Below are 11,591 nucleotides of genomic sequence, written 5' to 3'. Positions count from 1 at the left end.
GCAAGGAGAAATGAAATAAAGTACATATACATGCCCAGCATTACCTCAGTCCCATCTGTAATGTAGATCCTGACCTCCTGTGTAGCCATTCCCACCGATTTGCTATTTTCTAAGTCTTGGGACACATTCAGGGATGACTGGGCTTTCCCTCACTTCACACACGCAGAGCCCAAAGAAATGTGCTAAACTCTCGGTCTGGTCCTGTGCTATGTGAGAGCAAACAGTAATTTCAAATCAAAGGAAGGATGGCCTTCTTGTCCCTGAGTGCTTGGTGCTTGGCAGCTCTGGTAAGTGCAGTGAAGGGTCAACCTCCCTTCACTCTGTCTCACAGATGGTTCCCATAGGCACATTATGCTTTGGGACCTGGTCAGCACAGAAAGGGCTCTTTAAGAACTACTGCATCAGGTCCAGGTTCCTTGACAACCTCTGACAACCAGCTGGGAGCAGGAACCCCTTTCCTCTGCATCAATGGTGCATCTATTTCCTGATGGGAAGGACAGGAAAACCCACCAAACCCAGGTTTCCCTCTGTTTCTGAAGGAAGAACACAGGCCTCCTGCAGAATTGCCCTCTCAGATGGAGCCAGTGGAGATTTCCTTGGACAACAGCCCCCACCTGTATCTTATTCCCCACACAGCCTGCCAGGAGATAGGAGTAGGCACTGAAATCTCACTTTAGCCCATTCTCTTCTGTAATGAGGAACTCTGGTCCTCGTGCTGCTTATTGGCATTATATTGCTCTTTTTTTCAAACTAGATTCTACCTGGGAGCCATTCAGAGCAAGAGTCTCAGAAGAATGTACCCTGTTTACACTTGAACTTTCTAGGATCCATGGGTCTGTATCAGGTATACAGCCCAGGTCCCAACATTGGTGTGGAGTTTCCAGTCAGTTCTTGAGCCAGTTGACAGCTCTCAGTGTCTGGTATTCCAGAGGAAAGAAGGACCCTCTGTCTCTGGGAGTGTGGTGCTAGAGTCATTGCAGGGATATGTAGCCTGCTGGCATCCCTCCCCTGGCTGACAGAGGTGCCTTCATCCTGCAGAGTAGATGGTTCATGCATGTCCACTCTGCTCCAGGCCCTGGATAGTGCTCGAAGGGACTTTGAAGTGAATATTGGACCCAGGCCAGCTTCTCACCACTTGACCATCTGCTAGGAGCTCCAAACCACCACCACTTTATCACTTCCACCTGTCCTCTAGTAGGAAATGGCAAGAAACTGACCCAAACCCAGGGCTTTCCCTCTTTTTCTTAAGGAAGAATGCAGACCCTTTGCAGGCAGGGCTCCCGGGTGTAGCCCATAAAGGGCTCCCTTCACCAAAGTCCACATGTCCTGCTTATTTCTGAGAGAGCCAGCTTGCCAGGAGATGGCATTGGTCACTTCATTCTCTACATGATCCCATTCTCATTCCTAGTGAGGAACTCTGGCCATCCATGGATCCATATTCACCCTTTTGCTCTATTTTCACACTCAGTCCTCTCTGAGGTCCATTCCATGTAGTCTCTCAGAGGAATATCATTGGTGTTCAGCTGGACACCCTCGTTTCACCCGTGTGACTGTGTGATAGGTTTGGCCACAGGACCCTGGTAAGTTGATGTCATAACCATGCAGGCATTCAGAGGCCTAGGGCATTGGAAGGGCCCAAGTTAGGTCATTTTCATGCAGGCTGGGCCAGAGGCCTGGGAAGGGAGCAAGACCCCTTTCTTGGCTGAGGGGACATGAAGTGACACAGCCCCTTTCTAAATTGTTCCCATTCCCATTGGATATTTGTAACTTTGGCCCTCCTTATGGACATTCCATTCCCATGGCTCTTTATCTATTTCCCTGTTTAGACTTAGGAGCTGTAGAGCTGTCACTCACTCAACCCATGCCCAGGGATAGATTTTCACACCAGCCTGTGCATGTTGGAGGTGCACCCCGAGCAAGGCAGCGCAACCACTACTAATGACAACACTGTACTTCGTCTTGGATTGACCTTCCATCTGGGGCACAGATGGGCCAGGGACCACGGGTATCATTACTGGGAGCATGTCACCACCCAGTGAGATTTCTGGGTTAGGTGCAAAGACATGAACAGCCCTGTGCATCAAGGCAGTGCCATAGTAGCCTCAGTGGCCCAGCAAAACCACTGGTGGTCATGGTGTGGCAACCATGGCATTGGGCTGTGCAGTGCTGTCCTCCTTCAGCATAGTCAACGGTAGCAAAAGTGATAGTTCTGGCAGGCAGGACTAGGCCCAACACAGCTCCAAGGACCATGGCAGAAGGCAGGGACTGCCACATAGGGTGGAATCCACTAGAGCCACTCCTGGTGTTTGCCTCCTTACCAGTTCACTTCTTCCAGCCCACGTTTGGAAGATTAAAGTGCTCTCACATGGGTGCCCTCATATGAAATGGATAAGCATGTTATGATGTGGTGAAGAAAGCCAGGGATAACCTATATGGAGGGTGATCTGAGTCAAGACGCTGGCCAGTGTGCAATATGCCTGGAAGAATTGCAGAGGGTAGTACTAGAGCATGCTAGCCTTGTGTACTCATATATCACTGGGGTGGCATGGGTTTGAAATAAGTACTTCTTGCCCTGAGCTTCATTCAAATAGTGTAACCAAATCCCATTTTATAGGTATTCTTGTCTTTTCAAGATGCTTCAACCCCGAGAGGCTCTGGGGATCTTCCTAGCCAAATAAATCCAAAACCACAGGCCTGCTTGGCCAAAAATCAGAGTTCTGTGAGACTCATGCAGAGATGAACCATCACCCAGGGAAAAGGATGCTGCTGAAGAGCCAGGGGCCCTTAGGCCAAACATCTGCCACAGTCACAATGACTGGACCAGAATCCCAGGTCAGGGCCCAGGATACGACACTAAGAATTAAAATAGTGCAAAGAGGTGACAATGGATAGAGGGAGGGCCAGAGTTCTGTATCAGGGATAATGAAGTGATGTGACTGACACCTTCTTCCCCAGCTTGCTGACTGACTCAGGATGGAGAAACACCTGTGGGCTTTGGCAAATGGTGGCATCCACAAGTTTCACCTGCAGGCGTCATCAGCAAGAAGCCTGCCCAGATTCTTCCTTCAGGATCAGAGGGAAGATTGGCTCTGGGTATGTGTCCTGCCCTTGCCATCCGTGCATAGTGGTAGCAGTGATACAGTTGTAGGAGGGCTGTGCTGTCCAGCGATGGAAGTGTTTGGAAGCATGTCTTGTTTCAGGATTCCATACAAAGGTGCTTTCTGTGCTGAGCAGATCCTGGACCATCCTGCCCACATGAAAAGCTGCTGTTCTTCAAAATGAAGGGATCTCTATTAGTGAGGGGAGGGAGGCCAACTGGATACCCATGCTCATGCATACACTAGTCAGCTAAGCAACACCATGTGCTCAGGGAGAGAAGGGCCAGGTTTCCTCTGGGATAATAGACCCATATACCTTCAATTTCCTCAGGAACTCACTGAGAAAGTGGCACCATTCGTACAGCCATGTCTCCTGGAACATGAACGGAGACCTAGCTAGGAAAGCAGCCTTGGGATGTTCATGAGTACAACAGTGCCAAATTCTACTCTCCAAAGGGCTGGTATCCACCAACGAAAAAGATCTCTTTCTTCATCAGCTCTGGATCCAGACAGGAGGCCAACTTGATTGCTAAAGCTTCTGGCTTAGCCTACCCACAAGCATGTTCCACTGGGCACCTCCAGATTCTCTAGGCCTGATGGTGTCCACAAATTCTGAAACCTAACCACAGGATGCCTGTGGCCAAACCTATTGCACACTCACCAGCATTGCACCAGACTCCCAGCGTAAAAGGAAAGTACATGACTCTGAGACAATGGCTCTGAAACAATTCCATGGAGACTCTTGTTTCCAAAGAAAGGAAATTGTTTACTATACTATAGAAGACTACTAAACAGCAAAAGCTCAGGGACATGAGAATCAATTGTCTTCTGGGACATCAGACACTCAGAACCCTCCACTGGCTCTGGAACTGACTGGAAATTCACTTACAATCCTTGTAACTCAGTTGTGTATGGGAGAGTCACTTGGTCCCAGTGTGTGAAGTGAGACCAAATTAGAAAATCAGCAATGGACAGGGATGACTACAAGATGAGTCAAAGCTATCCATTCAAATGGGCACGAGGGAAATTGAGGAAAGAGACCTCTACTTTTCCTTCCCTTTGTCCCACAAAGGGGGCGGGATCCACTACTAATCTCTGGCTTACCCTACCCACAAGCATTCTCCCTAGGCGCCTTCACACACCTTACGTTTGGGGAAGGCCATATCATTCTGAAACCAAATTGAGAAGGACCCAATAGAATACCTCTGTTACCATCACAAGGACACCATGAACCCCACAAACTGAAAGAAGAGGATATTACTCTAAGACTCTGTTTGGAATAGTCTCCATGCAAACCCTCTTTCATCAAAGGGCTAAGGGGTAGCAGTGGAGACACTGCCAGAGTTGTTCATCACGCATGAGATTTGGAGAATGTTGAGAATGAAGTACCCAGCATAGTCTCCTGTCAACTGGGTTGTATCCGGAATAAGAAAGATCTGTGGGTTTAGCCACGGGAGCCCCCTGAACTACTACACCTGAGATACCTGTCAGCAAGAAGTCTGCATTCCTGCTTTGGGATCCAGTGATTTCTGGATTGTTGTATTGCTGCCACGTTTCCCATCATTTGAGGGAGGTAGCATGCTTGAGCTGTAGCTATAGGGTTCTGAGGGCTCTTGCTCAGGAATATGCAACAAGGACTTGGTTCCCTAATTTCTGGCAAGGGCTCTTCCAGTGCTGACTCCCTCCTCCTCGTTTATACCATCCATGTGTAAACCATTTGCTTCTCAGAACAGAGGCAAGTCAATCATCAGGTCAGTGGGGCAAGCTGGCTCCCCTTCACCTACCATAGCACAAGCCAAGCACCAAGCACCTAGGGACTAAAGACGTTCTTTTCTTTGGTAGAGCAGAGGCTGATAGCTCTCTCTGAGCACAGGAGCAGAGTGATAGTTTGCAGCCAATCCAGGGATGCCAGCTGAGTGAGTGATGGCCCCATGGCCAGAACAGGAGAAAAATAATAATTTGTCAGAAACACAGCAAGGGGGAGGAACTGGGTGCCAGATAGGCCCAACCTCGACATTTCAGAAGAGGTTTTGCTTCATTTGCCCTTGACCCAAAAGGAAGCCAGCTCCCTCCCAAATCTCTGGCCCAGTCTACACACAAAACATTCTCTGCAGGTCCACTTAAAATTCCCTGGGCCTCTGAATGACCACATACTTTTGAAACGCAGTGAATTAATGAAGATGGAGCCCTGTGGCAAAACCTCTCCCCCAGTCACAAGCACCGGACCACAATCCGAGGAAGAAGGCAGAGGATAGGACTCTTGAGACACTGACTCAGAAGTAACCATGAGAAGAACCTTGTTTCTACAAGACAGCAAAGATGTGTCAAGGTGGATAAGAGGGCCAGAGTTCTGCAGACCTTAGATGGGGAATTCTATGGAGAAGGGAGTGCCCAGCACCAGCTCCTGGAAATCTGGTCCTAAGAAGAAGAAACACCAGAGGGCTTAGGCAAAGCTGCCCTCTAGTGTCTCTATCTGGGAGCGCTGTCAGCTACAGGCCTGCCTTCTTCCTTCAGAAGGACCTAGAGAGACCTGGGACCTGGTCTGCTTTTCTTGCTTTTCCTATCATTGGATGGAATAGGCAGTGAAAGTGCTGTACCTGGGAGATTCCCGCATCTGTGGCCCCAAAGTGTGAAGAGGGGCATTGGTGCCCTCTTCCTGTGAGGGCTCTTTATGTGCTTACCAGCTTCTGGAGCCTACAGCTCCTTTGTGGATGTGTCTGCTATTCAGAAGGAAAACACCTCAATCAGGCAGACCAAGGAGGCAATCTGGCTCCACTCCCCCACCCCCCGACCCCTTGCAACAAATGGCCAAGCTCCAAGCTCAGGTGTAGGTGGGCTATTCTGCTTTGGGATATCCTAAGCTCATAGTTGTTACTGAGCATGGGACCCAGTGGGAAGCCAACTTCCCTGGGTACCTGCTGAGTTAGTGTCAGCTCCATGGCTCCTAAGGTTGAATGAAGAGGCAGTCAGAAACATAGGAATGGCTTCATCCAGGACCAAAGGGCATTCAATATTTCCATTCAATGGGAAAGCGATCAGTGTGGAATGGACATGCTTATCTTCACTTCCCCTAGGCCCAGCAAGGAGGCCAGCTCCCTCCAATACACCTGACCCATCCTTCACACAAACAGTCCTCCCCACAAACAGTCCTTGGCTGGACCCCTTCTGATGCCCAGGGCTCTGGATGTCCATGAAGTCCTAAAACCAAAAGGCCTGGGCTCCTTCGGTGCCACCTGTCCCACAGTCATAAGGGCTGGTACCTATGGGACATCTGCAAGCTGAAGATAGTACTCTGAAAGACTGAATTTGTATGGACCCCAAGGCGAACCCTGATGGATAATAAAGCAATGTCATGAAACTGGAAACAATGAGGGCCAGAGTTCTTCATGTTTGGAAGAACCTGACTGACACAATTATTCAGAAGCTGGCTTGCTCAGGACTCACAAGAGCCTTTTGTGGGCATTCGCTACAGGACTGCTTCAAAGGATGCTCATTAGAGGCCTGTGAACAAAAGGCCTGCCTTCTTCCTTAAGAAACAGAGGAGATCTTTGGCTTCTGGTGTGCTTTGCCCATTGTATCCGTCAAGAGGGGCAACAGAGTTTCAGAGTTATGAAGAAGGTGCTTCTATGTGACGATTAAGAGGTGGGAACGAGGCCTTGGTGCAGTGTGTATTCAAAAGGCTTTATGTGCACTGATCAGTTCATGGAGCATGCTGAACATGCAAAGACCATCTGTTTTGATGAATGGAGAGTAGCTGCATCCATTAGGGCGGGAGAGTCCATGTGGCTACTGTAGCTGGCCCAGTGCCAAGTCCTCAAGGACAGGGGGCTAGCTGTCCTCTGGGATATCAGACTCTGGGAGCACTGCATTGGCTCAGGAAAACCGTGGAAACTCACCTCCACACCAGGGACCTTGGTTGTTGTAGGACACAGACACACGGTCTCCGTGTGTGAACTGAGATTGAGTTGGGAAAGCAGAAATGGGAGAGGAATGGCAATGGGGTGAGTCAAAGTTGTGTACTCAGACTGGATGGGGGACACCGAGGAGGAAGACCAACAACTTTACCTCCCCATGTCGCACACAGGAGGTGTGATCAAGCCCCAACTTCTGGCTTAGCCTACCTGCAAGCATTCTCCTTGTGTACCTGCACAAACCCTGGTTTGGGGAGGGCCACATGATTCTGAAACCAAATTAGGAAGGGCCCAATGCAACATCTCTAGCAGCATCATAAAAACACCACCAAACACCCAAGCTGAGAGATGAGAGGACTTTGAGACACTATCTCAGAATAGTTTCCATGCAAACTGCCTTATATCAAAAGGGCTAAGGGTTGGTAATGGAGACACACACTGCCAGTGTTCTTCATCACACATGATATTTGAAGAAAGGTGAGAATGAAGTACCCAACGCAGTCTCCTATCAACCAGGTTGTATCCAGAATAAGGAAGCCCTGTGGGCTTAGGCCAAAAGGGCCCTCTGAGGGACTACACCATGGAGCCCTGTCAGCAAGTACTTGCATTCTTTCTTCAGGAGCCAGGGATTTCTGGCTTGGTTATCCCCACCACTTTTCCCATCAGTTGAGGGAGGCCACGGCGCTTGAGCTGTAGCTATTGTGTTCTGAGGGCTCTTGCTCAGGAATCTGCAACAAGGACTTGGTTCCCTCATTCCTGGCAAGGACTCTTCCAATGATCACCGCCTCCTCCTTCATACTGCCCATGTGCAAACTGTCTGCTTCTCAGAATGGAGGCACGTCAATCATCCAGGTCAGAGAAGCAAGCTGGCTCCCCTTCACCATCCATAGCACAGCAGTCCAAGCACCTAGGGACTCAAGGCCTTCTTTCCTTAGGTAGAGCAGAGCCTGATATCTCTCACTGAGCACAGGGGCAGAGTAGAGTTTGCAGTCCCCAGGGGTGCAAACTGAGTGATTGATGGCTCCATGGCTCCTAAGGGACAAAAAAGAATAAATTGTCAGAAATTCAGCAAGGGGAAGGAAATGGGCACCAGGTAGGCCAAAGCTTGGCAATTCCAGTAGGAATGGGGATCCACTTGGAAAGAAGATGTCTTGCTTCAATTTCCCTTGGCCCAGAAGGAGGCCAGCTCCCAAATGTCTGGCCCAGGCTTCACATCAAACATCCACTGCTGAGTCCCTTAAATGCCCTGGGCCTCTAAATGGCCACATATTTTGAACCCCAGTGAACTAATGAAGAAGGAGCCTTGTGGCAAAACCTCACCCCAGTCACAAGGACTGAACCAGACTTCCAGGTGGAAGTCCTAGAATAGAACTCTGAGACGCTGACTGTGATGGATTGTGGGAAGAAAATTGTTTCTACAAGAGAACGAAGATGTGCCAAGGTGAATAAGGAGAGCTGGAGTTCTGCAGAACTTGGATGGGGAAGTCTTTGGGGAAGGGAGTGCCCAGGACCTGCTCCTGGCAATCTGGCTCTCAGAAGAAACACCAGAGGGCTTGACAATGGCGCCCTCTAGTGTCTCATCTGGGAGCCCTGTCAGCTACAGGCTTGCCTCCTTCCTTCAGAAGGAACTAGAGAGCCCTGGGACTTTGTCTGCTTTGCTTGCTTTTCCCATCATGAAATGGACTGGGCAATGAAAGCGCTCCAGCTGGGAGCTTTTCCAGCTATGGCTCTAAAGTGTGGAAAGGGACATTGCTGCCCTCTTCGTGTATAGGGCTTTTGTGTGCTGACCAGCTTCTGGAGCTTACTGCTCCAGTGTGAACTGTCTGCTATTCAGAAAGAAAACACCTCAATCAGGCAGAACAACGAGGTGAGCCTGCTCCTCTCCCCCACTCCCCTTGATTCCAACAGCCAAGCACCAAGGTGAGGAGTAGGAGGCTTATTCTCCTTTGGAATATCAGATACTCATGGCTGGTACTGATCAGGGCACCCAGTTGGAACCCGACACCCATCACTGGATGCCTGCTGAGTGAGTGCCAGCTCTATGGCTCCTAAGGGTGCATGAAGAGGCAGTCAGGAACAGGGGAATGGCCTCAGCAAGGACCAAAGGGCATTCAATAATTCCACCCTATGGGAATGCAACCAGTGTGGAATGGAGAAGTTTATCTTTATTTCCCCTAGGCCCAGCAAGGAAGCCAGCTCCCAGGTAATACATCTGGCCCAGCCTCCCCAAATATAGCTCTCAGCTGGACTCCTTCTGAAGCCCTAGGGCTCTGGATGCCCATGCAGTTCTGAAACCAAAGAGGCTGGTCTCCTTTGTCTCCACCTTTCTCACTCTCATAAGAGCTTTCCCCTTTGGGTATCTGCAGACTGGAGACAGTACTCACAAAGACTAAATTTGTATGGACAAGATGAACTGTAATGGATGATACAGCAATGTCATGAAACTGGCTGCAACGAGGGCCAGAGTTCTTCATGTTTAGAAGTCTTAGACTAGCACAATGTATTCACAAGCTGGCTTGCTCAGGAATCACAGGGACCTTTTGTGGGCTTTCACTACAGGAGTGCTCCAAAGGATGCTCGTTGGAGCCCTGTGAGGAAGAGGCCCACATTCTTGCTTAAGAAATAGACAAGAACTTTGTCTTCTGGTGTGCTTCTGCACATCATATCCATGGAGAGGGGCAGCAGAGATTCTGAGGTATGAAGAAGTTGTTTCCATGTGATGATCAAGAGGTGGGAATGAGAGCTTGGTGAAGTATATATTCAAAAGGCTTTTTGTGTGTTGATCATGTCATGGAGCATGATGGACATGCACAGACGGTCTGTTCTTCCAAATGAGGGTAGCTCCATCCATTAGGGGCAGGGTCCATGTGACTACCCATTCCCATGATAGTGTTGGCTGCCAAGCACCAAGGGTTCAGGGACAGGGGGGCTTGGTGTCCTCTGGGATATCAGACCCTGCGAGCCCCTCATTGCCTCAGGAAGGGCTTGGAAACGCACCTGCACTGCAGGGACCTTGGTTGGTGTAGGGTACAGACACAGGGTCTCTGTATGTGAACTGAGACCAAGTTAGAAAAGCAGCAATTGGAGAGGAATGACAATAAGGAGAGCCAAAGCTGTGCATTCAAATTGTCATTGGGGAACAAAGGAAAGACACTACAACCTTGCCTTCCCCTTGTCCCACACAGGAGGCGAGATCCACCCACAACCTCTGTCTTAGCCTACCCACAAGGCAGTCTCCCTGGGCACCTGCACACATCCTGGGTTTAGAGAGGGCCACATCATTCTGAAACCGTATTGAGAATTGCCCAATGCATCACCTCTATCACCATCACTAAAACACTACGAAATCCCCAAGCTGAAAGAAGAGGATATTACTCTGAGACAGTGTCTCAGAATAGTTTCCATGCAAACTGTCTTTCATCAATAGAGCTCAGAGGTGGCAATGGAGACACACATTGCCAGCATTCTTCATCACACATGACTTGGAGAAACTAGGGAATGAAGTATCCAGCACAGTCTCCTATCAACCAGGTTGTATCCAGAATGAGAAAGGCCTGTGGGCTTAGGATAAGGGAGGACTCTGAAGGATTACACCTGGGACCCTTGTCAGCAAGAAGCCAGCCTACTTTCTCAAGGAACCAGGGATTTCTGACATGGTCTATCCATGCCATTTTCCCCATCAGTTGAGGGAGGCAGCAGTGTTTGAGCTGTAGCTATGGGGTTCTGAGGGCTCTTGCTCAGGAATCTGCAACAAGATTTGGTTCCCTAATTCCCAGCAGGGGCTCTTCCAGTGCTCACCCCCTCCTCGTTATAGTGCCCATGTGTGAACTGTGTCCTTCTCAGAATAAAGGCAACTCAGTCATCCAGGTCAGTGAGGTAAGCTGGCTCCCCTTCACCCTCCATAGCACAGTAGGCCAAGCACCAAGCCCCCAGGGACTCAAGGCATTCTTTCCTTTGGTAGATCAGAGCCTGAATGCTCTCACTGAGCACAAGAGCAGAGTGGGACATTGCAGCCCACCCAGTTGTGGGACATTACGGCCCACCCAGTTGTGACAGCTGAGTGAGTGATGGCTCCATGGCGCCTAAGGGAGAAAAAAATACATTGTCAGACACACAACAAGGGAAAGGAAATGGATACCAGGTGGGCCAAAGCTCGACTTTTATGGTGGGAATGGGGATCCACTTGGAAAGATGGCTTTCTTCATTTGCCTCTGCCCAGAAGGAGGCCTGGTCTCTACCCAAATCTCTGGCCTAGCCTAAACACCAGACATCCTCCACTGGTCGCCTTCAAATCCCTGAGCTCTGAATGGCTGCATACTTCTGAAACCCAGTGAATTAATGAAGAAGTAGCCCTATGGCAATATCTCTCCCACAGTCACAAGGACTGGATCAGACTCCCAGGTGGAAAACAGAGGATAGATTCTTGAAACACTGATTCTGAATGGAATTACGGGAAGAGCCTTGTTTCCACAAGACAGCAAACATGTGTCAAGGTGGATAAGGAGGGCCAGAGATCTTCAGAGCTTGGAAGGGGAACTCTATGGAGAAGGGAGTGCCCAGTACTAGCTTCTGTTAACCTGGC

The 11,591-nt window shown here is 49.6% G+C and overlaps 1 long non-coding RNA gene across 1 annotated transcript; it reads right to left on the bottom strand.

The window, feature by feature from the left end:
- Positions 1–6,072: 6,072 nt before the first annotated feature.
- On the bottom strand, positions 6,073–11,030 carry LOC109260648 (uncharacterized). The gene is made up of 2 exons (XR_002077103.2): positions 10,808–11,030; positions 6,073–8,041 (listed from the first exon to the last, which is right to left on the bottom strand). It is a non-coding gene; the product is annotated as an uncharacterized LOC109260648 (long non-coding RNA).
- Between the last annotated feature and the right edge of the window lie 561 nt (positions 11,031–11,591).

The sequence above is a fragment of the Panthera pardus genome, unplaced genomic scaffold (assembly GCF_024362965.1).
Source record: "Panthera pardus isolate Hobbes unplaced genomic scaffold, ASM2436296v1 HiC_scaffold_2, whole genome shotgun sequence".
In the NCBI taxonomy this organism is placed as follows: Eukaryota; Metazoa; Chordata; class Mammalia; order Carnivora; family Felidae; genus Panthera; species Panthera pardus.
This window is presented reverse-complemented; position numbering and strand designations above follow the sequence as displayed.